This window comes from Panthera tigris, chromosome B2, assembly GCF_018350195.1.
Source record: "Panthera tigris isolate Pti1 chromosome B2, P.tigris_Pti1_mat1.1, whole genome shotgun sequence".
NCBI lineage: Eukaryota > Metazoa > Chordata > Mammalia > Carnivora > Felidae > Panthera > Panthera tigris.
The window spans coordinates 13,724,493-13,750,330 of NC_056664.1; the positions used below are offsets into that span (position 1 = coordinate 13,724,493).

Consider the following 25,838-nt stretch of genomic DNA (forward strand, 5'->3'; position numbering starts at 1 on the left):
CTGGGCGCCTCGCTCCAGTTCAAATAAGGAAAAGAGTCACGGGGCTGCACTTCTCTGAAATCAAAAGGTAAATGATGCGGCGGCGGAGCAAGAAGCTTGATTGTTGCATCGAATTTACATAATTTGCAACCGTTGATTAGGTGGTTTTTCCTCATAGAAAGTTAAAGGGGCCATCCTCAGGTTAAACGTTCATGCTCCTGTCTCAAGCGTACCCCCCGTTTCCCAATTCTGTTCCAGAAACCGAGGACAGGTCACCCATCTCCCTCACTTGCACAACAGCCCGTGCAGAACCGTGTCCAGAAAAGGGTGACACAGGACACAATGACGCTCAGAACCACCCCCTTTAAAACACGTTTAAGGCGGCCAGCCCCTCATTGGTCCCAGCTCTCCAAACAGCATGAAACATCTGCTTGTGTCTCGTGAATCTCTTTGATGATTTAGAACATTCCAGATATATCTCACCCCTCCCCCAAGCCAGCCATCCTTTCTCTGAAATCACCAAAGGCCTGTTTCCATACCACCCCCCCCCCCCCCCAGCACCTCTCCACAAGCCGGCTTAGCTCAGAAAACTGATTGGAACTGGATGTCTAGGCTGCTTCCTTATGCCCTTTTAATAAAGCCAACCACAGCAAAGAAAACAGAAATTAGTGGCAAGTACAGAGCTTTTTGCCACTGGGATTCATAGCAGCCTTCGGACAAGCCATTATGGCTGTCTGGCTCCAGCTCCCTTCTCAAAAACCGCCACCCCCTTGCTGGCCCGCCCCACACCACCCCTAAGATCAAAGGGAGCACTTACTGTTTATAACATCCTGAGCAATCTGGGAATCCCAAGAGGTTTTTGTTACCTTTCCCATCCCTCATTGTCTCTGCTCCAAAACACATTTTCTAATGAGGCAGGCCAGCCCTGGCCCAGTCACACCAGTGAATCAGGCCTGTCCCTAGCGTCGCTGCTCTGAGAGGGAGTGGGGGTGCCTCCGGGGGAGTGTCAGGACAAGCTCTTCAAGAGCATGTGGTTCCCAGACTCTATTTCCGGCCAGAGGGCTGCGTGGCAAGCTTCTCATTATAGAGAGATGGCAACAAAAGCAACAAACCCCCCTAAACGTTCTTGCTGCACATGTAAAGTGTCGCAGGTATCCTACAGTGACATTCCTGTGTGTTTTCCCGCAGGCGCCAATGTGCTCCTACGCGGCTCTGCTGACCTTGCTCCTGTCCTTTTCTGCTCACCTTTGAAATCCCAAATGCCATGTGTCCTGCAGCCTGGCCCTGCCCATCAGCTTTTCCCGTGCGGCTCAGACACAAAGGCAGGGCAAGACCTCTCTGAGTGATTGCTCTCCTCCTTCACCTCTGCCAGGCTCCCTTCTGGGGCGAACCTCCTCAGCGTTCACACTGGCCTCTGCCTCCCCGAGTGGTCCCACCTCACCTGGGAAGCGGTGGGGAGGCCCAGCCGCGGGAGAAGGGAGGTGTGAACACTCAGGACTGGTGTTGAAACCAAACCACTAGCAGGCACCCTCACCTCCCGCGGCCGCGGCTGGGTCTGCACACCCCAGCTTCGGGTGGTGCCTTGGAGGAAATAAATGCCCCCAAGGGCAAAGAAGAGCCTAAAACAAATGCCCAGGCAGCCTCTGCATCTCCTAAAATAAGAAACTCAGTAGGAGGCCCTAATTCAAACTGCAACCCCAAAAACTGCATTCGAAGCCAACGTCTCAGGGATTCAGAGAGCACGTTCTTTCTAGTCGGAATTCTGGACCCACTGGTCACAAGATTAGCAGCCAGGTAGGTTGGAAAGAACTCACCTTGTAAGCAGCGCAAAACGTCAAGTTCAAGAGGCAAAACTCCACGTTTACAGAGGTCAAAGGTAAAAATTTCCTAGGGAGTTTTGGGGGAAATTACTCTTTGCACAACACTTGCTGAACATCTCAGATGTCAAACAAAAGCATATCCTACCCACAAATCTATGCACCAACCTTTACATGACTCCCAAAGTCACATCAAACCATAAATAATCACCTTAGAAGCCAAACTATCATCCTAAATGATTCTTGTACATTTTTCAACTGTGTGTGTGTGTGGGGGGGGGGGGGGGGGCGTGTTCATACGGTCTCTACACTTACCGAGAGATTATTTCTGAACTGTTTCTAAGAGCTGTTTCTTCCCCCTTTATCAAGGGGGTTTCACAAGGGAACAGGAAGAAATCATTTGACTTAAAAAATTCTATTGCTTAAAAAAAAAAATTATACTGCTAAATTGATACAATCAAGTCAATTTCTGCAACACCACACCACTTTTAATAAGAGACAGCAGAAGGATATATAAAATCACAGCTGCCGGGCGCCTGGGTGGCTCACGCAGTTGAGGGTCCAAATTGATTTGAACTCAGGTCATGATCCCAAGGTTGTGGGATGGAGCCCTTTAAGTCGAGCTCCACGCTGAGCCTGGAGCCTGTTTGCAATTCTCTATTCTCTTCCTCCCTCTTCCTCTGCCCCTCTCCCCTGCTCGCATGTTCGCTTGCTCTCTCTCACTCTCTCAAAAAAAACTTAAAAAAAAAAAAAAGTGTTTCTACAGGGACTCATTATGGACCACACATAACTCATTTTTTTTTTAAGTTTATTTTTGAAAGGAAGGGAGAGAGAGAACAGGGGAGGGAAAGAGAAAGAGAGAGAGAGAGAGAGAGAGAATCCCAAGCCAAATCTGCAGGGCCAGCGAAGAACCACGACATGGGGCTTGAACTGACAAACTGTGAGATCATGACCGGAGCCAAAACCAAGAGTCAGACGCTTCACCAACTGAGCCCCGTAGGTGCCCCCAGACAGAACTTATTCAAACCCCACAGCAACCCTATGGCAAAAGTACTGCTAACTTCCTTGTTACTCGTGAGGAAACAGAGGCGCACACAGGATAAATGACTTGCCCACTCCACTTAGGGGCACAGATGAGCTTCCAGCCCGAGGTATGTGTCTCAAGAGATCCTTTTAACTAAATATACACTACTTCAAAGGTCTGTTAAAAACTGCAAGAGGGCCGCCTGGGTGGCTCAGTTTGCAGAGGGTCCAACCCTTGATTTCAGTTCCGGTCACGATCCCAGGGTTGTGGGATCAAACCCCAAGTGGGTCTCAACGTGGGCTCCAGGCTGAGCATGAAGCCTGCTTAAGTTCTCTCTCTCCCTCTCTCTCTCTCTCTCCCTTCAAGGGCAGTCCAAAATGTCCTCATGTTTAAGCAGGGCGAAGCATAAGTTCTATCGTCCTTGGCAACAAACCTCAAAATTATTAAAAAAGCAATCTTTGTTATAAAATATTCGTAACTGGTAACCTCTGCTGAATAACATCAGAATCTGAATTTCGTGTCTCTCAAGGTGCTCCCTTTTTGGAAGTAAAAAACGTATAGGCCCCCGCCTTAGTTGTACTTGCTTATTAGTCGAGAAAACTCTTTTTGGTTTTTTTAATGTGGTGTTTATTTATGTATTTTGAGAGAGAGGAGGGGAGGGGCAGAAGGGAGGGAGAGAGTGTATACCCCAAGCAGGCTCTGCGCTGCCAGCATAAAGCCTGACCCGGGGCTCGAACTCATGAACTGCCAGATGGTGACCTGAGCCGAAACCAAGAGCCAGACGCTCAACTGACGGAACCACCCAGGCGCCCCTAAGTTGAGAAGAATACGTAACCAAATGACATTTATGGAATGGAACCCAAAGAAAGCAGGACCCAGGTGAATGGTCTATGACCTAATCCTGGTGCCAGCTTCCTCAGTCAGTAGGAAATCCATCCGAACACTGAAGATTAATTTAAAAGCATCACTTTCTTCTTTCACAGATTTGAGAACCGTAAGAAAATCATCTGTCAAAAGTCAGTAATAACAGCAGGTACTGGACGGACGGCCAGCACACTGGGCCCAGCTGACCCACACCACAGGACCTGCTTCTTTAATTTTTTTTTTTTAACGTTTTTATTTATTTTTGAGACAGAGAGAGATAGAGCATGAAGGGGGGAGGGGCAGAGAGAGGGAGACACAGAATCTGAAACAGGCTCCAGGCTCCGAGCCATCAGCCCAGAGCCCGACGCGGGGCTTGAACTCACGGACCGCGAGATCGTGACCTGAGCTGAAGTCGGACGCTTAACCAACTGAGCCACCCAGGCGCCCCAGGACCTGCTTCTTTAAACCGCCCTCTCCCAACTCTAGTTACAGCGCTGGCCTAAAAACTCGAAGTCAGACGGGAAGAAAGAACTGAACACCGACAACCCCCAACCCCCCCATTCCTGCAAGTAACTCAAGACTACCACAGTTACTGGGACCTGCAGCCTACAGGAGACTCCCCTCGTTTGCCCAGACCCCCATCCTGATTCGCAGGGTATTCCCGCTGCACGCCAGGCCCACTCCTGAACAGTGGTGTTGGTCAAAACACCAGAGGCCACTCTGCGCTCTGGGGTTTATGGGCTCGACTCTGCATCCCGCGCTCAAGATCAAAGCCGTGTCTGAAATAATTCTTCGAGATGGGGCAACAAGGCCCACGGTGGGTCTCATGTGGTTCTCAGCGCCCTGGGAAGCCAGCGGATGCGGCCGGGGGAATAGGGAGGCGTCACTTGGTAGTGAAGTTAAACAAATAAAATTCCCAGGGAGGGGCAGCTGGGTGGCTCAGTAGGCAGAAGCCTGCTTGGGATGCTCGCTCGCTCTCTCTCTCTCTCTCTCAACATAAATAAGCAAACAGTAAAATCACAATAAAATTCCAGGGACTGACACGGTTTCTCACCCCCTGCAGTCCTACAGATTACATTACCCCCCAGTCTCCGTCTTAGAGAAGTGATGTCTGGTAATAAAGCCACGACTGAACTCTGCTTCCTGACAGAATCAATATACGCAAGTACAATGAGAATTCCTGGGCAAGCACGCCACTCTTCTGTTTCTTGTGAAAACAACTTCCACAGTAGCACCCGGGACTAAACAAACCAGGCCAGGTAAGGACTTCCCCCCCCCCCCCCCTTGACTGACATTCTCCAGAAACCAAGAATGGCAAAAAAAGACTAATTCTAATTCACGAATTATTACTGCCGGTCCACGGCCTTTCCCTCCGACATCGATTTCCGGCATCTGTGCTCCCCGGATTCCCTCTGCCATGTTGCAAGACTTCAAGCTTCCTCTTTCCCGCCGCCTCGGACTGTATTTCCAGGGGGCTGCCCGCCTCGCCACACAAGCACCGAACTTCTAGTTTTCCCTACGGAATCAAGGCCCTGCCCTGTGACGAGGGTCACGATTTGAACCACAGCAGATTGCAAAGTACTAGTTGTTCCCTCATTCCTTCAACAATACTTAGGAAGTATCACGGGTCAGGTGCCGTTTTAGGTGCTTGAGGTAAACCTGTGAGCAAGAACAAAAAGAGCCCCGCTCTCCGCTCTCCGGGAGTTTACACATTCAGAGGAGAAAACCAACAAGTTAACTAAGGGATAAGGTATCTGAGGTGGTGGTAAATGGCTAGAAACAGAGGAACCTGGGTGGGGCCATCCTGGGGGGTTGGGGGGGGGGGGTTGGGGGGCAGCGGGCCCTGAGGGCAGATCAGCGCTAGAATTCCAGGGCAACCTCGCCCCTCACTCCCTGAGTCACCTTCCCTGTGCTCCTTGACCTCTGGAAGCCTCACGGGTATCCTCACCTGGGAGCAGGATCCAGAATAGGAGGGTTTCCCTTGGCTGGCCCGCGGGCCCCAATGCAGGGTGCTCTCCCCAAACAAGATAAGGAAGAGAAAAACAAAAGGGGCGCCTCCCAGAGGGCCAGCGGGGCAGCCTGGGGCTGGGAGGGCACTGAGGGCTTCTGGGGGAGACAGAGCCAAAGGTAATTACAGCTCCCGCCCGTAAGAGGCCCAGGCAGGGCTTAGCTAGCTGCCTTTAGGAGAAAAGGCTTCGATGACAAATGTACTTAAGGTACTTCTTTGTCCAAGGGGGAAAAAACGTTCTCATAATTGGTTCTTAAAGTGTAGTTAAGTCAACAAGTTCCTATGTATCAGCCAGGGAATGCTGCCACGCAGCTGGTTTCAGACTCCTTCTTCTTCCCCAGATTTGCAAGCCAAAAAACTAGTATCTGAGAGCGCGTGCGTCACCCCGAGACTTCAACACGCGTGGCTCTCAACACTGCGCTGAAGCACAACGCACACGCCTTCTGCGGCAGCGCCCATGACCCCGCGGGCTCGGACTTGACCAGCAGCAACACGTGTCGTTTCAGTTCTGCCGTGCCGATTTCTCAGAAAAGCTGGCCCTCTTCGAAACCTGAAGTCACCAGTGACGAGGAAGAAACACAAGATCTCGGGAGAACTGTGCCCCAGTTCCTGGCGTTTGAGCGAGCCTCCCGGGGCGGAAGGAGCTGGCACACAGAGAGATTCCAAGCCCAGGCCACCCCCCACCCACTGTCCCTAACAAGACACTTGCTCTCAACACAGCACTTTCTTCACACGAGGAAAAAAATACGAGACGTTACAGTGTGTATGCGCCAACCAAGCACAAAGATGCAACAGAATGGGGCTTTCTCATCAATTGAAACAAAGAGGGGGTAAACCGTGAGGGACTCTTGGGGCACCCGGGTGGCTCAGTCGGTTGAGCGTCTGACTCCAGCTCAGGTCATGATTTCACGGTTCGGTCGGTGCTTTCGAGCCCTGCGTCAGGCTCCGTGCTGCCGGCTCAGAGCCTGGAGCCCGCCTCTAATTCTGTGTCTCCTTCTCTCTCTGCCTCTCGCGTGCTCGTACTCTAGCTCCCTCTCAAAATTAAATAAACGTTGAAAAAAAAAATTTTTTTAATCAAAAGAAAAAAAAACCATGCAGACTCTTAAACACAGAGAACAAACTGAGGGTTGCTGGAGGGGAGGGGGAGTGGGGGGATGGGTTAAATGGGTGACGGGCATTAAGGAGGGCACTTTCTGGCTGAGCACTGGGTGTCGTGTAAGAGATGGATCACTGGGGACTACTCCTGAATTCAAAACTTGAATGTGTGTGTGTGTGTGTAACCACAGATAGATAGGTAGATAGATGACGCCTGGGTGACTCGGCTGAACATCCAACTTCGGCTCAGACCGTCCCGGTCTCACAGTTCGGCAGTTCGAGCCCCTCATGGGGCTCTCTGCTGTCAGGTGGTCAAAACACAGGCTGATTCAGACCCTCTGACCCCTCTCTCTACCCCTCCCCCACTTGCATTCTCTCAGTTATAAAAATAAAACATTTTAAAAAACAAACTACACAGGCAGAGATCATTAGACATTTTCCTGTTACTGAAGGCTCCATGGGTCCTGTTGGGAGTTTCTTCCCCCCCCCCCCCCCCCACCTTTTCCATTTTCTACTGAAAGAAGGTATGTAAAAAGGTAGCAGATAGTTGCCTAGTGCTGAACTCTGTGATACTGAAGTGCTCCTTTTCCAAAAATTTAAGTTTCAACACAGGCAACACAATCAAACAAAAAACTCACATATTTTGTGGAAATGGAAGCTGGCAGCCTGGTTTAAGAGGAAGACGGTTGGCCCAGAGTCAGAATTCCAGAAGGAGATCAGCCGATACTACAGAACAAGATTGGATTTTCACCCTCATCTGGAAGGGCGAGGGTGGGTCTCTCTCCAGTCATTTGGCTTTTTCAGTTTTGTGTGAAAGATAAAGGTTGCTTTTAAAGCCCAGCTGAGAAACAAGACTCTACAGGGAATAATGGAAGGACCAGGCCATTGCCGAAGAGAAAAGAGAAAGACAGAAAGCCACAGAAGACCATAGAAAAAAGGCAAAGACAGAAAGGCATAGAAAGAAAGTGAAAGAAAGATTTAAAAGGAAGGAATGAACTCCTGGTACACCCAGCATGGATGAATCTCAAAAAAACATTACAGTGAAGGCATTCGACACAAGAGTGCCTCCATTTATAAGAAGTTTTACAACAGTGCCAGAAATCAGGTCAGCTTTTGGCCGGGGACTGGGGGAGGGGAAGAAATGACTGCAAAGGGAAATTTCTGAGGTGATGGAAGCGTTGTATTATCTCGATGGGATGGTAATACCCAGGTGTGTGCAGTAGTCAAAATGTATCCAACGGTGCACTTGAAATAGTTTTGTCATGAACTGCGACAAACTTGACTTTTTATTTAAAAAAAAAAAAAAATCTGAACAGATTTACAATTGTTTAAAAACAAAAGAGGGATGGGGGGAGTGGAGGTAGAATGAGTTGTGACAACTCATTAGGTTAAGCTGATTTTTCTGGAAAGTAGCCACCCAAATTAAACACAAGTCCATGCCAGAAGCCACACCTTTGGTGATACAGTTGAGGGACCTGGTCCAAATGTGGAAAATTCCTCCAAGTTTCATGCTGTTAGAAGTGACTTATTAAGGAAATATTTACAATACAAACTCCCTTTCAATGCTTGCGACATTTAGAGGAAAAGTAGATTAGGAGCTCCTGGATGCTCAGTCAGTTGACTTCGGCTCAGGTCACGATCCCGTGGTTTGTGGGTTCGAGCCCCAGGTCAGGTTCTGCATTAACAACACAGAGCCTGCTTGGGATTCTGTCTCTCCCTCTCTCTCTGCCCACCCCAGTGGTATGTGTGCCCGCACTCTACCTCTCTCTCTCAAAATAAACTTAGAAAATGTTTAAAGGAAAAGTAGATTTTACCTTTTTTAAAAAAAAAAAGGGAAGACAAAACTAAAAAGTCACTTCTCTGCAAAATGAATCGGTATACCATGGGTGGTTTGCATGAAGAGATTTGTTTCTGGGTTGTGCAAAAAAGCAAATCCAATACTGATCTGTATAGATTAGGAGATCTGTACAGCTCTTTCTCTATAGAGAAAGATCTACTCAAGTTTTCATACTTTTTCAAAGCCAGACATTACTCTCCCACGTCTGAGGGAGGCTCCCTACACTCAGGCTTCCACTAGGTGGCAGGAAGCAGGCGACGGGCACTCCTGGGGTCATTGCTAGATTTGGGGTGAGGGTGGTATGAATCTCCTGCTCCCGTCTACACTCCATATAGAGGGGTCCTGTTGTTACAGAAATACTACAGAACCATCCCATCGCAGTACACGGGGAAAAAAAAAAAAATGCTGTGGCAAAAAAGCGCAGCACTGGAACTCAACACTTGCCATACCAAAGGAGCCCAGTCCTGACACTGATATGGGTCACACACTCCCTGAGGGTCCCTCCAGAGGGGCCTGGGGGCAGGTGGCCCCACAGAGGCACAGAAAATCAAAACGCATTCCCAGGGCTGGAACCAACAGCCCACAAAACAAACCAGTCAGCCTGGTTCCTGGCACAGAACGATTCACAAGTCATTCTGGCAGAGGCCATGTCCAAGTTCTATTTTAAGACAATAACATTGGTCTGAATCTCAACTTCTAGAACAGGGACACCCCAGAGGCCCGAAGGGTGCCGATTTTCAAAGCTGAAATCCCATCTCGTAGAAAGGATCAGTCAGAAGTCCTAGGCCCATTCCCTTTTAGTACCTGCCGAAACTTCCATACCTGGGTGAGGGCATTCCCCTCTCTCCAGAACTACCTGGCATGAAATTGCAGAGAGCGTGGGCCAGACACAGCAGTGGGGGCAGGGGGCGCAGTCAAAGCATGCTTTATGCCATCCTAAGAAGCCCCATGCTAGAATTCAGGGCCTTCTTTCTCCCTCAGCTTGTGTTTTGCTATGTAAATCATGTTTCAGTTTTGGTTGGGGTAACATGGGAGGGGGGGGGGGGGGAGACTTATTAATGCTATCTACAAATGGTGAGTTCAACAGACAGGTTTGTTTTTTTTTTTCCACTGTGACTAGTCATCTGTAAAGAATACTGATTTTCTTAATTTTATTCTGCAACGCAGCTACGGCGGGAAGCGTCCCTTTTACGCTGTTCTGCGGGGTAATGATAAAAACTAATATGCATGTATTTTTACATAAATCACATGCTTGTTTTGCTCTAACCAGTAGTAGGAGGCAACGGCACTTAGGCGGCATTTCTAGAAATTAAATTAGTTATCTGCTGTTCATCTGTTTCACCAGAGACGCCCAACCCAGCCAGCAAGCCGGCCTGGGAAAACCTCCCTGCCTCGACCCACAGCTGGATTAGCTGCCCCTCCTTAAGAAGACCTGGAAACACCCTGGGTCCCCACTGCTTCCCTGACCCTTTTTTTATTTTGGGGAGAGTGCACGTGGGGGAGGGGCAGAAAGAGGGGGACAGGCTGATAACAGTAAGCCCGAGGTGGGGCTCGAACTCACGAACCATGAGTCCAAGCCGAAGTAGGACGTTCAACCCACTGAGCCACCCAGGTGCCCCCCCGGACTCTTCTTTCGAAGAGGAAGATTCTAGATGTCCTCTTTTTAAATCGCATTGTAATACACGTCTCCTAGAGAAAATACAAATAATCTCTTGAGCATCCCTCCCTCTTCCCAAAGTCCTGCATGCTCTCTCCCGCCCCAGGACCCGAAAATTTTCTCGGGAACACACCGCTCCCTACCACCCTCTTCACCTGGTTCACTGCTGCTCCCTCTACACCGCGACATCCAGAAAGTCTACTTTCATCCCTCCACGTGTATGAGCTGTTCTTCCAAAGTGTGCCCACAGCACCTGGGACGCTTGCTTTATCAAAGCGCTTGGCCCGCAGTAACAGGACAGCTGCCCAATGGGTGTCCAGCATTTAGCACAGGCCCAGCATACAGCAGATCAAATATCAAATATAAATACCAAGGGCAAATAGTTCTCGGATAAACAAACAAAACTAACACTGAGTGTATTCTGTATTTGGATATAAAAACACTGCAGGGGGTACGCGGGTGCCTCACCGGGTTCTGCGTCCAACTTCGACCTCACAATTCCTGAGTTCGAGCCCGGCATTGGGCTCGCTGCTGTCGGCACAGAGCCCGCTTCTGATCCTCGGTCCCTGCCCCTCCGCCACTCACACTCTCCCTCTCAAAAGTAAATACACATTAGAAAAATAATAATAACTCTGTTGATTTGGGTCTGTAACCTTTTACAGTAGGCTTCCTGAACAAATATCCTATTTACTGAAATTATTTTACCCGGGGGGGGGGGGGGGGGGGGGGGGGGGGGAGACTAGGCCGTATATACTATTTTCTCACTTGCTTCTCTCATTTACTACATTATGTCATTAAATATTCTTGCTACCATATCATTTTAATGATTGCATGGAACAGATGTTCCCTAATTTAACCAATCCCCTATTGGCTGCAATTTTTCACCGTGATACACAGTGAAATACACTCGACATACATCCCATGGCCAAATCTAAATAAATTCCTAGAAGCCGAGCAGCTGAATCAAATGGCACGCAAAACACACGAGCTGTGGCGTTCCGACAGCTTAAAACCGGGGTCAGGAGTTTTGAAGGGTACTAACGGGGTCTCCACACCCAGAGCGTAATGGAGACACCGAAAACTTCATTTGAAAAATGGCTGCGGCAACACGGGGTCGCTCGGCCTGGAGAGGATGAACAATGAGCCCGTCGGAGGGGAGATAACGTTTAGTGCTGTCCGAGGACAAAACTGGAACCAGCCGAAAGAGACGGAGGAAAGAGGTGCTCCGTCAAGTTCGAAAGAATGGAATTTTCCCCACGAGCTATCCAACGTGGCCCTTGCAGTTGCTGGGAGTATTCAGGCCCAGGCACGCAGGAATCCTGAGGAGGGAAAGGCACGGGGCCGGCGTCGCCGAGAGGCCAGTCAGTCACCCCAAGAGGTCACTCCGTGTTCAGCTACTACTGTTTCGACCTTCCAGAGGGCTCCCCACCACAGTCTTCAAGTGAAACTGGAAAACGGCCACAGTGCAATTTTCCCCAGAAAGTTCCTCAGAATTATCAGAGCTCACGGCGTATTCATGGCACACAGGCTGCTTGGGACAGAACCAGTTCCACCAACAAGCAGAGTCGGGGTGGAGCCAACAGTGGGCCGCGGTCACGTGTTTTACTGTAGGTCTCTGGTCTTCTCAAAATGGGGAGGGTCTGACTTAGCCTCACAGCTTGTGGCCCTCACTGTAATGTATGTAATAAGGATAAATGGCTCTAAGGAGAACACGTGTTGCAATTGCCTAATCTCCCTGGGTTTTTGGGTTTTTTTTTTGAAAAGGAAGGTATTCAACAGATCAACTGTCACTTTTTAACCACAAGGTGGGGAGTAGGGGGGATAGGATTATCTCTTCCTCAATTTTTACCAACGGTTCATATGTAAATGAAGTAAGTTTCTAAAAGATACCTTTTTTTTTTTTTTTTTTTTTTTAAAGAAAGTAAAAGGAGGAGGAAAACACCCTCGTGTTTCCACTTCCCTGAAAAATCTAATTTCTCTGGAAAGGCAGAGGGGGGAGGAAATGCCATGACAAACAGACAACATCTAGTCCTTTGGTGGCTCTAAGATTCAGGAGCAAGACAGCCCGGAGTCTGGCCCTTTTGGCTTCTATTTCCCCATCTCTGACATGGGGTTGACGGTACCTGCTGACATGGGTAGTATAAGGATCGATGTATGCAAAATACTGAGACCACCGCCCAGCACACAGGAAGCGCCACAGACCCGTCAGACACACCTTCAACCTGTCACTTCCATGTGTACAAAGAGGGAGGAGGACCACGAGACTCGTGACTCGTGCGGGACCTTAACTAAGCACGAAGGGCTGGTGAAGAGGTTATTTTAAAAACACGAGCAGACAGTCGGTGAAGGGTCCAACTCTTGATACTAGCTCAGGTTTTGATCCCAGGGTCTTGAGTTCAAGCCTCGCATTGGGCTCCGTGCTAGGCATGGAGCCTACTTTTAAAAAGAAAGAGAGAGAGACAGAGAGAGAGAAAAGAAAAAAGAAGAAAAAAATAAAAATATGAGTAGAATCACCATCAAATAATCTACCTTCTATGAGTTTATTTATTGGGAAGTGGGGGGGAGTTGGGGGGGAAGAGGAGAGAGGGAAACAGATCACAAGAGACCCTTCGTGACAAAAAACAAGCTGAGGACTGATGGAGGGGGGTGGGGGGGATGGTCTAAACGGATGATGGTGATGGGGGTTAAGGAGGTGGGGGTTAAGGAGGGCATTTGTGGTGATGAGTACTGGGCGCTGTATGTAAGTGATGAATCACTGAACTCTACTCCTGAAACCACTATTGCAGTGTATGTTCACTAAAATTTAAATTAACAACTTTTTTTTCTGAAGTTCACTGATCAGCCAGCCATTTCAAACACGGAACACATTTCATCACAGAAAGGAGATTTTCAAACGGCAGTTGCGTTCTCAAACCAACACAAAGCAGTTAAACAAAACTCACTAGGATGATAATGAAAAAAGAGGGAAAAGATTAAGGAAGCCGTATGGGGAACAAAATAGAATAATCTGCACTGAGCCAAAAGACTGGAAAAATTAAATGAGAAAGTGAGGTCACTACCACGCTGTGGCATGAACACTACAATGGAAACTCAGGTTTGAATGAGAAAAACCAAGTCAGGGTTTACAGTTTAGCAAGTGCTTGTTTTAGCTGTCACTGACTGGCTCCAAAGAAAATAATTCAGTTTTAAGCTACACTGGCTAGGAGTCTGGATTTCTTGGACCAGATGAATTACGCACTATAATGAACTCGGCAAATTAACTGAAACCAGACTCTGCTATCCTAGCAAATCTGGGCAATGAGTGTATTTCTCATTGGTTACTAGTAAGAAGCCTGAAATTAAATTAATCACATAATTAAAGTGAGAAACTAAAGTAGAGAAATATACAAAATTCACCTCTCCCCGCCAAACAGAAGTGCTCTTGATTTATGGAAGTGCATCATCAGAAAAGGAAAAATTTCCAGAGCAACATCCAAAGCCTCAAATACTATATAATGAAATTCCAAAATGGACCGGTCAAATTTCCTGGGGGGTGAGATACGGGTCTTTTTTAGAAGCTTTTTTTAGAAGCCACAACCATCCGCATTCCCTTTTCCCCAAAACAGAGCTCCAAGGAATTTTTAAGTCTGAATGTAAATGTTAATTGCAGTCAGAAAACCGAACAGAAGAAACAGATATTTAAACATTACAGTGAAGGATGAGGACAGGAGAGAAGTCGGGTTTCCCCCACCTTCCATCTGTTCTCCACCTGCCCCTGGTGCTTTTCTCCCCCCTGCCTTGCACACCCTTCTGCCCTCCTCTGTGAAAGGACTGGCTTCCCATGCCTGTTTACAGGTCCAAACAATTCCACACTAAACTACAGCGTCGAAAACAGCTTTCTGGGGGAGAAGCAGGTAACATTCTGTTTCTTGACCAAGGCACCGGTTAAACAACAGGTATGTTCAGTTTCAGATGTACATGATGATTTGTAAACATGTCTAACATGTGTTACTTCAACAGAAAGTTTAAAAATTTTGGGGTGCCCGGCTGGCTCAGTGGGTGGAGCTTGTGACTCTTGATTTTGGGATTGAGTTCAAGCCCCACGCTGGGTGTAGAGATTACTTAAAAAATGAAATCTTTAAAAAAAAAAAAAAAAGTTTTAAAAGATTTTTCTTAAATTCCCTGGAAGTAAGTTTAAAGAAAACCGTATTCTTTCTCATTGCCCCAGAATGTGGGCTAAATGGCATGAATGTCACGGGAAGATATCGCCAACCCAACAATTCCCACGTCACCGATCAAGAGAAAGGGGGCCAGTGGGGAGGTAGGAAATCAGGAATGATTTTGCGCTGCCACTGGGGTTGCTGTGCTCACCTCCAAAGGACACTCAGGACACAGCACACGACTCTCCTCCCTCCTCAAACTTAACAAACAACCAGCCTGCAGAGCACTACAGAAGTTACTGGCCAGCAGAAACCCAGGAGCGCCATCCGCCCAGAGAAACTGCTGGTAAGGCTTCAAAAGACCTGACACTGAGAACACGGGCCCCTCTCTTTCCACAAGTGGGCCTTTAAGAAATGTAAACTGAGTAATTCTCTGCGTTTTAAAAATTGTGGCTAAAACTTTCATAGCAGTGAATGAACGAACGCCAGTAAATTCTTGCCTTAAAAAAAGTTTGAGAGTGGGGCGCCGAGGTGGTTCAGTCGGTTCAGAGCCCAACTTCAGCTCAGGTTCTGATTTCACGGTTCGTGGAATCACTGCATGGGGCTGCATGGGGCTCTGTGCTGACAGCTCAGAGCCTAGAGCCTGGAGCCTGCTTCGGAGTCTGTGTCTCCCTCTCTCTCTCTGTCTGCCCCTCCCCTGCTCATGCTGTCTCTGTCTCTTTTAAAAATTTGTTTAAAGTTTGAGAGTAATGTATATATGTGTGTAACATGATGTGTAGGGCACAGACACCCTGAAAAGATGGGGAGATGCCTTGTAAGCATTCATATGCTGCCCAAGTAATTCTTAAGACTCATTTGAGCTGGTAAGTTCACCTCTAACGCTCAGAATGTTAGGTATTGGGGGAGTACCCAAAGGGACTAGGAAAAAAAAAAAAAAAGCCAAGGCCAAAAACCCGTATAAGACTGCTTGAACTCTGTTTATTCTCAGTCTACCGGGACATCTGCTTCTGTCTATTCCCCAACTACAAGGTCACAGTCTACGGGGTGCTGCCTTACTCACACTTAAGATCCCTATTCTGGCTGGAACCTCAACTCATCTGCAGAAGGAAATAACAAGATAAACACCACCAGAGAATTAAGCCAGTCTTAACTCTAAGCTGGACCATGCTGCAGAAAAAGATGATGGTGCAGAAGACTGGAATTGAACGTGGTGCACACATGAAGTCAATGAGTAAAGGCATCTGGCTGTTTGGGAGCAACCCCACGCACTGGGGCCTCTGCCCTCTCCAGGACGCCGGAACACAACCAGCCTGTGTGAGGCCCAGATCTGAACTGCTCTCAGAAGAGCAAGGCCCCGGTGCTGTTCGAGACGGCCAGCCCACGTCAGTCTCCAGTGGACATTTGTTAAAGCCTTCCTCACAGCTGCTGGGGCCATGCTACAACATGTCCAACCTCCCAGAGACAGAAGGCCTTGTGAAAGGCCGCAGCAATTGCCTCGGCACGGGCTCGCTTTCCAGCGGGAAAGACCAGGCAAGAAACCCCGTCTAACAAAACCCCACGCTTGTGCTTGCTCCCCGTGGGCGATCATCCTGCCAGAAGCCGCGAAGATTGTGGTGACCCCAAAACAGGTTTCAGATGCCCCTACACAACTGGTGATAACGAGCCTCCGGCAGAGACAAAAAGACTGATAAAAGGGATGAAACAGACAGTGAAATGCTTGCCTGCACCCCTCCCCCGACCACACCATTCATGAGGCTGCCCCTCCATGAACCTGAACTGGGCCCTTCCCTGTAAGCACGCGCTCTGCGCACACAGGGTGGCTCCGAGGAACACACGGAGACTGCCCAGCCCCAGGCCATAATCTCAGAAAGCAGACACCAAAGAAATGGCCAGGGCTACCATGTGCTGCTCCCCAGGTGACAGTGGGATTTGGGGCAGAAATCCACAGAGCCCGTGGACCCACAAGGAAACGTTCAATAAATACTTGTTGATGGATTTTTTTTTTAAAGATGAGATTAAGGGTTCCAGGGAAAGGGGCCATGGTACAAAGGTCAAAAGTAACACATCAGTTCGCGAGTTCGAGCCCCACATGGGGATCACTGCTGTCAACGCAAAACCTGCTTCAGATCCTCTGTCCCCTTTTCTTTGCTCTCTCCCACTTGCACCCTCCCCACCCCGCCCAAAAAAAAAGGTAACGCATCAGTCATCTCGAAACAGGAGTCTGAGAAGGGCCATTTGATAATGGATTTGCCACTGCAGAGAGGGCTGGACCCCCACAAGCCGGCTTCTTCCCAGTGTCTGCACCTTGACCGACTGGGAAAGGCTGCCAACAGACTGAGAGTCCTCCTGCTTTACAGTTCTCTAGGAAAATGAATTATCACCTCGCTGGGAGGTTACCAGAAAGTGCTAGTTAACTACCCAAATTATGCTGGAGAATCAGTAAACCATGTCCACTCTCTACCACCAACTCCAGGAGAGAACAAAAAGGAGGTGGGATAGGAAATGGCAGGGGATACTGAGGTTAGGAAGCTCAAGGCAGAAATCGAGGGCAGATCATCACGAGTTATCATGGCTGATTATAAGGGGTAGTAACCATAGCCACCTGTGCTTACTCTAGGAATGTCTACAAGCCCTTGACATTTACTACCTGCTTTAATTACCTCTACAGCAACAACACTGGGAAGATACCCACAGAGACACAGATCAGGTAAGCAACGTGCCCACAGTCACACAGCTTAAACAAATGGCAGAGTTAGGATTTGAACCCAGTGCTCTTAGCCTTAAATTATGCACTGGGTTGAGTTCTGAGTTCAAGATTACCTATTATTAAACCTACAAGAGGATGCATCCCAGATGAGTTAAAAAGAAGGCCCCCTGGGGCACCTGGGAGGCCCAGTCAGTTTAGCATCTGACTTCGGCTCAGGTCATGATCTCATGGTCCGTGGGTTCAAGCCCCGCATCACGCTCTGTACTGACAGCTCAGAGCCTGGAGCCTGCTTCGGATTCTATGTCTCCTTCTCTCTGCCCCCTCCCCTGCTTGTGCTCAGTCTCTCTCTCAAAAATAATAAACATTAAAAAAAAAAAAAAAAAAAAAAAAAAAGAAGGCACCTAACACTAACAATACCAACATGGTAGCGTCTGCGTCTGAAGTATCGTTGTCCAAAGTTGAAAACTTACATCCCCTTCAACTACTACCTTGTTCAGCTGGCTTACCTTCTGTAATGGTGACTGGATTTGGGGTTTTTCTTGGGGACAGGATGTTGGGGCCAGTATTGAAAACATCACTGATGATTTTACTCACAATCATTTAAATAATATCAAAAGAAGGGCAAACTCTTGTCACATTAGGCCTTACATGACTGAGCAAAGAAGAGGACAGGCATTTTTAAATAGTGCTTCTGATAAATTGAAGGAAGGAAGGAAGGAAGGAAGGAAGGAAGGAAGGAAGGAAGGAAGGAAGAAAGACAGGCAGGCAAAACTGCTGGGCTTTACAAAATCAAGCCCTAAGGATAAAAAGTCCCCTAAAGAAGAAAGGCACAGAGCTGCTAATGTAAGTGGACTTACAAGCAGGCCAGTGTTTTGGGGGGTCACTGGTACACCCTTACTCCCCGCACCCGCACCCACACCTCGGGACAGCCTGTTTGAAATTCGTCCTCACTGGCCTAGCCCAGATAACTGAACCCAAACCAGTATTTCCACAAGATTCCTGGGTGATTTCTACGCAAGGCTGAGAAGTGCCACCCTATGGGATGTGTGCCTTAAGACAAAAGGAGGGGCGCCTGGGTGGCTCAGTCGGTTAAATGTCCAAATTTTCCGACTTCGGCTCAGGTCATGATCTCATTGTTGGTGGGTTCGAGCCCCGTGCTGGGCTCTGTACCGAATTCTTCCAATTCTGTGTCTCCCTCTCGCTCTGCCCCTCCCCTGCTCACGCTCACGCGCTCGCTCTCTCTCGCTCTCTCTCTCTCTCTCTCAATAAATAAATAAATAGATAGATAGATAAATAAAATAAAATAAAATAAAATAAAATAAAATAAAATAAAATAAAATAAAATAATTTTTAAAAGACACAAGGAGACCTCCTACCAGAAAGCAAGTAAAGGCAGGGAGAGAGAGGAACCAATTGCTGTGAGGCTGTCCAAATGAGCCCCAAATACTACAACTTACCTTTACAACCACATATTAGAATTGCCACTTTATTCTAATTCCTGCCATCAAGCATGAACAACAGGAAATTTATTGAAAATTCTTTGTAGTTCATAACCGTCCCCCAATTTTGAAAATTAACCACCAGAAATCCTGTGACCACAAGAAATGTATTATTAAAGGAGACGATCTGTTATTCTTTGCGTTTAAATGGTCTCCCCTGGGCAGTGGGCAGGAAGCTCTGTTTTAGATACATAAGAAATCCCCAGTTACCAAAAATGCATCACTGTAAAACCAATTAAGCTTCCAAACTAAGAAAATGTGGAAAACAATGTGAAGAAACTTAAGTACATTAAATCAGTAAGATGTACAGGGGCGGCCTGGGTGGCTCAGTCGGTTGAGTATCTGACTCTTGATTTCAGCCCAGGTCATGATCCCAGGGTCAGGAGATGGAGCCCCAAGATGGGCTCTGTGCTGGACACGAAGCCGGCTTAAGATATTCTCTCTCCCTCCCTCTGCCCCTCTCTCCCACTCGCGCTCTCTCTCTAAAATAAACTTAAATAAATAAATAACATGTTAAAAATTATATGAAGTATGTAATAAACCATCCTGAATATCTTCAAAGCCAAAACAGAACTTATACCATTAGGTGTTTGGCTACCAAAGAGGCACTCAGTGGCTCGAAGTAACACATTTGTAGTAACCGTAAAATGAAGGATTTGGAGGTCATGAATCCTTACTATATCTCACGCAGAAAAATCAAAAGGTACACCTTCCCCTCCTCCGTAAGGAATTATAAACCATCTTTTCCCTTCAGAGTTATACTATTCCATATGACGAGGCTCCCCCCACCCCAAAAAACACAGCAACATACAATTTACCAACACTGACGATCTACGTTAATCAAAATGTTTAGTACTCCAGAAAAATAAGGAGCTTCTCCTAATTACGACTTAAGTCATTAAACCAGACATTTCCTTTTTTACAGGCTAAGAATAAAACGTGTCCCTCAACACACCACGAGGGCACCCTCATTTCCTGATGTGAATTTAATACTCAAGTAACCAAGCAATTTCCCTTCTGTTTCAAAGACACAGGACAACTATAGGTGTACATTCATTCCTCCCATCAAACCACGGTGGGAAAGGGGCGCAGAATCATCCCACGCAAACCGCTCTTAAGGACTTACAGGCTGCAGAGTTAATTCTGTAAAAGAAAGAAAGAAAATGTGGCCACCGCTGTAGGTAGGTTGTGATTATCCATCAGTGTAAATCTAGCCCTCACCACCCCCAGCCCCCGGGTCAATAAACAAATGTCACTTCCAGTGACGCAGGTGACATCGGGTGAGAGGGCTAGAACGAAATCAAGATATAAGCGTGATGTTCTGTAAACATCGAAGGAATACACTGATGACTGATTTCAAGCCCAAAGGCCTAAAACCCATGACAGAAAGTGAAAAGCCCATGATTAATACGGCCCCTCTTCCAAATGCATTCAAGTTACACTAACCCTCTCACCAGTCTCTGAAAAAGAGAAAAAATTTTAAGTGAAAAAAGGGCTCCAGTTCCAATTTGCTAACTCAAGTCACACCCTATCATTTTGCAGTTTTCCTCCTGACGTGGCCCTGCTGTTCCTTTGGAATTTTTAAAGACCTAGGATTTCGGTAATTACAGCCATTTCAGAAAGAGTTACTGAAAACCCAGTTACCTACACACGTACACTACTTTAAATGTTTGCCTGGGATGATTTGTAAAGAGACTATGGAGCCCGTTTCTTCCCTTGATTTTATACCCAGAATCTTCTTGCCCCAATATTATTCTGCTTCCTGGCTCCCAAAATTCACTCACTGAAGAGCTACCTACTTACTGACAAATGATAATCCTATCCCTGAGCGAGTCTGGGTAACAGGAACCCTTCTTCTTTTAAAACTGTTTCAGGGGCACCTGGGTGGCTCAGTCGGTGAAGCGGCCGACTTCGGCTCACTCACGGTTTGTGAGTTCGAGCCCTGCATCGGGCTGGGTGCTGACAGCTCAGAGCCTGGAACCTGCTTCTGATTCTGTGTCTCCTTCTCTCTCTGCCCCTCCCCCGCTCATGCTCTGTCTCAAAAATAAATAAGTATTAAAAAGAAATTTTTTTTAAACTTTCAAATTAAGAATGCAAGCTTTGGGAAGCACTAGGGGATTGCCTGCTCCCTTTCTCCACCCCCTTACATACACATACACATACATACACACACACACACACACACACACACACACACACACACACAGCAGCAGCACTGACAACACAGGGCGCTTGCCTGGTCTTTGCAAACAGGCTCCACCATCCGGTAATTGGCTCATAAATTTCATTCATAACTTGAAGCAGAAAGGGCCCAAAATGAACGATCTGTAATTTTAAATGTTGTCATTATTCTCCTGGCTGCGAGCAGTTAAAGAAGGCCTTGCAAGCTCATGAATTACGGGTGCGGTTTGTTGCTCTGAATAAGCTCTGAACAAGCACAGTATCTCAGGAAGCTGGCAATGAGGGGAAAGAGGTGGCTCGCAAAGCCCAGATGCTTTCATGGAATGAAGCTTAAATGTCAATTATCCAATCACGGTGGAGTGATCCTTTCTGCTCCCAGAACCCCTCGCTCTCCCTCACACCTTTAAGGTGGAGGAGAAATGTTCCGCATACGCTAGTGTGCATTTTTCCTGAAAATATATTTCAGATCAGGCCTCGCTGATTTTGGCCTTGCTGACAAGCAAAAAACTGGCACTCAGAGAATTAGGAAAAGACGCATCCGACCCTCGCTGCTGAGAAGTTTTCCCACAGATTTCAGTCCATGTGTCAGGGATCCACACTACCCCAACCCCAAATGGGGGGCTAAATAAACACACTCCGGAATCAGTGATTTATTCTTCCAAATACCAGACTAATGAGAAAACACATTTCATGTTTATCTGGAAGTCCAGGGATGGGAGACCTCAGAAAACTCTGGGTTACAGGGGGACGTGGCAGGTGGAGTTCAACAGTTATTCAGCAGCCCACACCCACCCACAAGGCCAGACATCTTGCCCTTGGCCAGGCGAAGTCCAGGTTTTTATGGGACAGTGGGCCAGGTGATAATCGAGACAAGACCCCAAGATCATCCTCAGGGCAAGCAAGTCAGACCAACAGAAAAAATGATTCAATACTAAATTTCTTATCTCCTTCACCCACACCCACGCCCACCCCTTTGAAGGAAGGAAACTGGCAGAGGTTGCCTCAATAACTTCCGGCCAATGGAGGATTGCTCTGGAAACTGCAGAGGGGCCATCTGGGTGGCCCCCAAGCTACAGTGCAGTGGGGGAAAAAAGGGAACGGAGACAAAGAGCACAGGTTCTGGCAGAGCTTGGGCAGACCTGCTCTTATTTCCTCTCCCAGGCCTAACTGGGCAGGAAACCAGTGCCTCTGAACCCAAGCCAACCAACCTAGGTTTGGCATCCAGCTCCACCCCCTCCCCTAAGTTTAAATTCCTTGCTAGAGACAGGCGGGGAAACACCGACTTTAAGAGCTAAGAGCTGACGGGCAGGCTTAATGAGGTAAAGCACAAGAGGACACGGCAAAAAGCCAGCATTCCACAAACGTTTCGGTTGCCTCCCAAACTGTGTCCCCCACCGCTCCCCCAAGAAGGGATTTCATCGGTATACAGTCCCGCTCCCTCAAGCCCCCACCCAGAGATCAATGCCATTTCTTCCCTGGCTCAAACACACCTGCAACTCTGTGGTGGAGAAAATGGAAATTTTCGTGACCCTACTGACACCTTCATTTTTACAGATTAGTTGCTGGTAGAAGAAGCTCGATTAGGACACAGTTGGTGCTTTTTTTTTTCTTTTTTTTTAACGTTTAGTTATTTTTGAGAGAGAGAGAGAGAGAGAGAGAGAGCGCGTGCGCGCGAGCAGGAGAGGGACAGAGAGAGGGAGACACAGAATCCGAAGCAGGCTCCAGGCTCTGAGCTGTCAGCACGGAGCCCGACGCGGGGCTCGAACTCACGGACCGCGAGATCGTGACCTGAGCCGAAGTCGGACGCTTCACCGACTGAGCCACCCAGGCGCCCCCAGTTGATGCTCTTTACGCTACTTTGGTCTTTCCCAAAGGGGAGATTCCAGGGAACCCTAGGCCTGTGGATACAATTCAAAATCGGGGTTCACTGATGAACTAAGTTTGAAAAATGTCAGGCTAAACAGGTTTCTTTCTGTCAGGTTTGTTCATGTGCACTGTGATTCTCTAAGCTAGAGTCCTAGTGCCCCCAAATTATCTGAACACTGAAACTTCTTCCGTCCCTTGTCCCCACAGAGCATGTCTTTCTCAGAACATACTTGTGGGCACCTCCCAGCCCCGTCTCCTACCATCGTGCCGGTGGTTTGATATGGGTGTTTAGTTGAGGGGGAGGCCGTTTTCCTAAGTTATAAATGAATGAATGTTCACTTTAAAAAGTAAACTGCGTTGAGTGTATCAGGTAAAAATTTTCTACAGCTCAGAGAAAACTGAAAAAGGCAATTATCCTAATCCCTGGAGGCTTCCACTGTACAAATAACAGAAAGTTATTAACAAAACGGAATTAGAGACACTCGTGAAATTTCAAGTTCTCACCGCAGTAATGAACCCGGGACCCTTAACAACACTAGGACTTCATTGTAAATTGTCTAGCAAAAACTAGCAGTCACGTTTTTCAGAGCAGACTTTATTTTTACTATGGATAAACATATGAGAAAAGTAGGAGTCCTGGGAAGCTATCTAATAAAGCAAATTAACAAATTGGAAAAAAATTACTTGAGCTACAATTCAAATGTCGTTTTGATTGCATCTGATTACATTCTGATTACATCAATTTCTGTTGCCATATATGAACAAAAAGTTGGATAAACTCCCCCCAAATCTCTCGGTTACTAAATGTCTGCTAACGGGGTGCCTGGCTGGCTTAGTACAGCATGCGACTTTCGATCTCAGGGAATGAGTTCAAGCCCTATGCTGGGTGTAGAGATTACTTTTAAAAAATAATAATAATAAAAAAAAAAATTCTGCTGAAGCATTCCTGGGGAGAGTCTTTTAAGAAAAAAGTATTAGATTGTAAATGTGATTTAACGGTCTTAGATCTATCTGTGCACAGATTCGGATTGCTATGAAAGCAAGATGAATATTCTATTTCCCTAGTTCTTCTATTTCTACTTCCTGAATTTTCTCTACTACATCTAAGCTCCTTTCAAAAGGAGAAACGTTATTATGTTGTATTTATAATGAAAATAGAGGGTTCACTAAATAATCTAATATTTGACTTTTTCCAACTCCCCTGCCTGGTCCTACACATTGGTAGGGCCACCACAAGTGTCGTGTGGAAAGGATTCTAAACAGATTCCAAGAGGCTAGGACCTCCATGGTCCAGAGGAAAGGAAAAGGATGAAGGGAACTTACCAACCCTATGAGTCGGGGCAAAACTCCCTAGCAGGGGTGAGAAAGGATGGGACTTACAGAAGCATACACAGATAAGGAATAGACTCGGGACAGCTGAAAAATACCAACACCTAGGGGCACCTGCGTGGCTCAGTCGGTTAAGCATCGAACTCCTGATTCCGGCTTAGGGCTTGGTCTCAGGGTTCTGGAGTTCGAGCCCCACAGTGGGCTATACAATGACAGTGCAGAGCCTGCTTGGGATTGATTCTCTCTTTCTCTCTCTCTCTCTCTCTCTCTCTCTTTCTCTCTGCCCCTCCCCCACTTGTCCTCTTGTTCTCTCTCTGAAAATAAATAAAAATTTATATTAAAAAAATACCAACACCTATGTAGATGGCTTGGTTTAGGAATTCGGAGATTCACTAGGCCCACCCCAACAGGAGTGGACACTTCAGAGGACATAAGCAGGAAGCAACACTGTAGACAAAAGCCACCCGAGGTGCTGTGAATACCCCGGTGTAAGCCAAAATGGAAAATGAAATCAAAGAAACAAAAACTTTTACAACAGCATCAAAAACTATGAAACGGTCAAGACACAGAAGGAGCTGGGCAAGTACAAGATGAGCCCGGCACACCTTGCTGGGTCGGAAAGTAAGAAAGGGCCCAAGGAACAGAGGGGACACGTCACAGAGACGCAGAAGAGGTCTCAAGGGCCCCCAATACTAATTTCCTCATGGCTTAAACTAACCCATGGTTTTATGGGGCACCTGCGGCTCCATCGGTTTAAGCATCTGACTCTTGATCTCAAGGTCCTGAGTTCGAGCTTCAGCATGGAGCCTACTTAACAAATAAAAAAACAAACTCTGGTTGTGTAAGACAACATTCTCGTTTTTAACAAACACACATGGAAGTATCAAAGGGGGCTTGTGACTGCAACTTGCTCTCCAGGGGTTCAGAATTGGCTAAGTGTGTGGTAGGGGAAGGGACACAGAGACAGAGAATATAACACAAACATGAGAAGATGTTAACATGACGGAAATTCTTGGTATGAATTTTGCAACTTCTCATTTAAAAGAAAGTTTTAAAACATACCGCAACCTAAGTAGGGGGGGGGGGGGGGGGGGCAGGGAAGGCATGAAGGAGGAAAAAAGTCACCGGGGGCTGAGAGACGGGACAGGATATACCAGAGTGTCTGCTTTAGGAAGATCCGCTGCCTCTGACTTCTCCAGCAAAATCCACAAGCTCAACTACCCCCCAACACGATACCATTTCAAACGCACTACAAATGTCTTAACTGTAGTCACTTATGCCAAGAATCATTCCAAGACTAATAAAAAACAGCATTTCCTTAAAACTAATAAAAATGTTACTGACAAAGCCACTTACAAAAATGTTACTGACAGAGGCATTTCTTTCGGCAAGTTATTCAAAAGATAAAAGCAAACTTTGCTTTTTGGATTGGAAACTCTGAAAGAAGATCAGAAAATGAAGGAGAAGGGGGCGGGGGGGGGGCGGGGCGGGGGGGGGATGGTCACCTTTCTACAGGAACTTCTGGCCTCACAAAAAGGGAGAAAACAACAGGCCTGAGAGAAGTAGTCCATCTTTTGTATGTTTATGTGAGATCTAACTTTTTTTTTTTTTTAAATATAAAACTGGGGGCGTCTGGGTGGCTCAGTCAGTTAAGCATCCAACTCTTGATTTCAGCTCACGTCATGATCTCACGATTCGAGGGATCGAGCCCCGAGGAGGGCTCTGAGCTGACAGCGCGGTCTGCTTGGGATTCTCTCTCTCTCCCTCTCTCTCTGCTCCTATCCCACCTGCGTTTTCCTGTCTCCCGGTCAAAATAAATAAACAAACATTTTTTAA

At 47.2% G+C, this 25,838-nt stretch overlaps 1 protein-coding gene across 4 annotated transcripts in view; it reads right to left on the reverse strand.

Annotated features, from left to right (window-relative positions):
* The window catches only part of JARID2 (jumonji and AT-rich interaction domain containing 2), a 271,874-nt gene that overhangs the window by 201,609 nt on the left and 44,427 nt on the right, over positions 1–25,838 (reverse strand). The gene's annotated exons all lie outside the window — the stretch shown is intronic.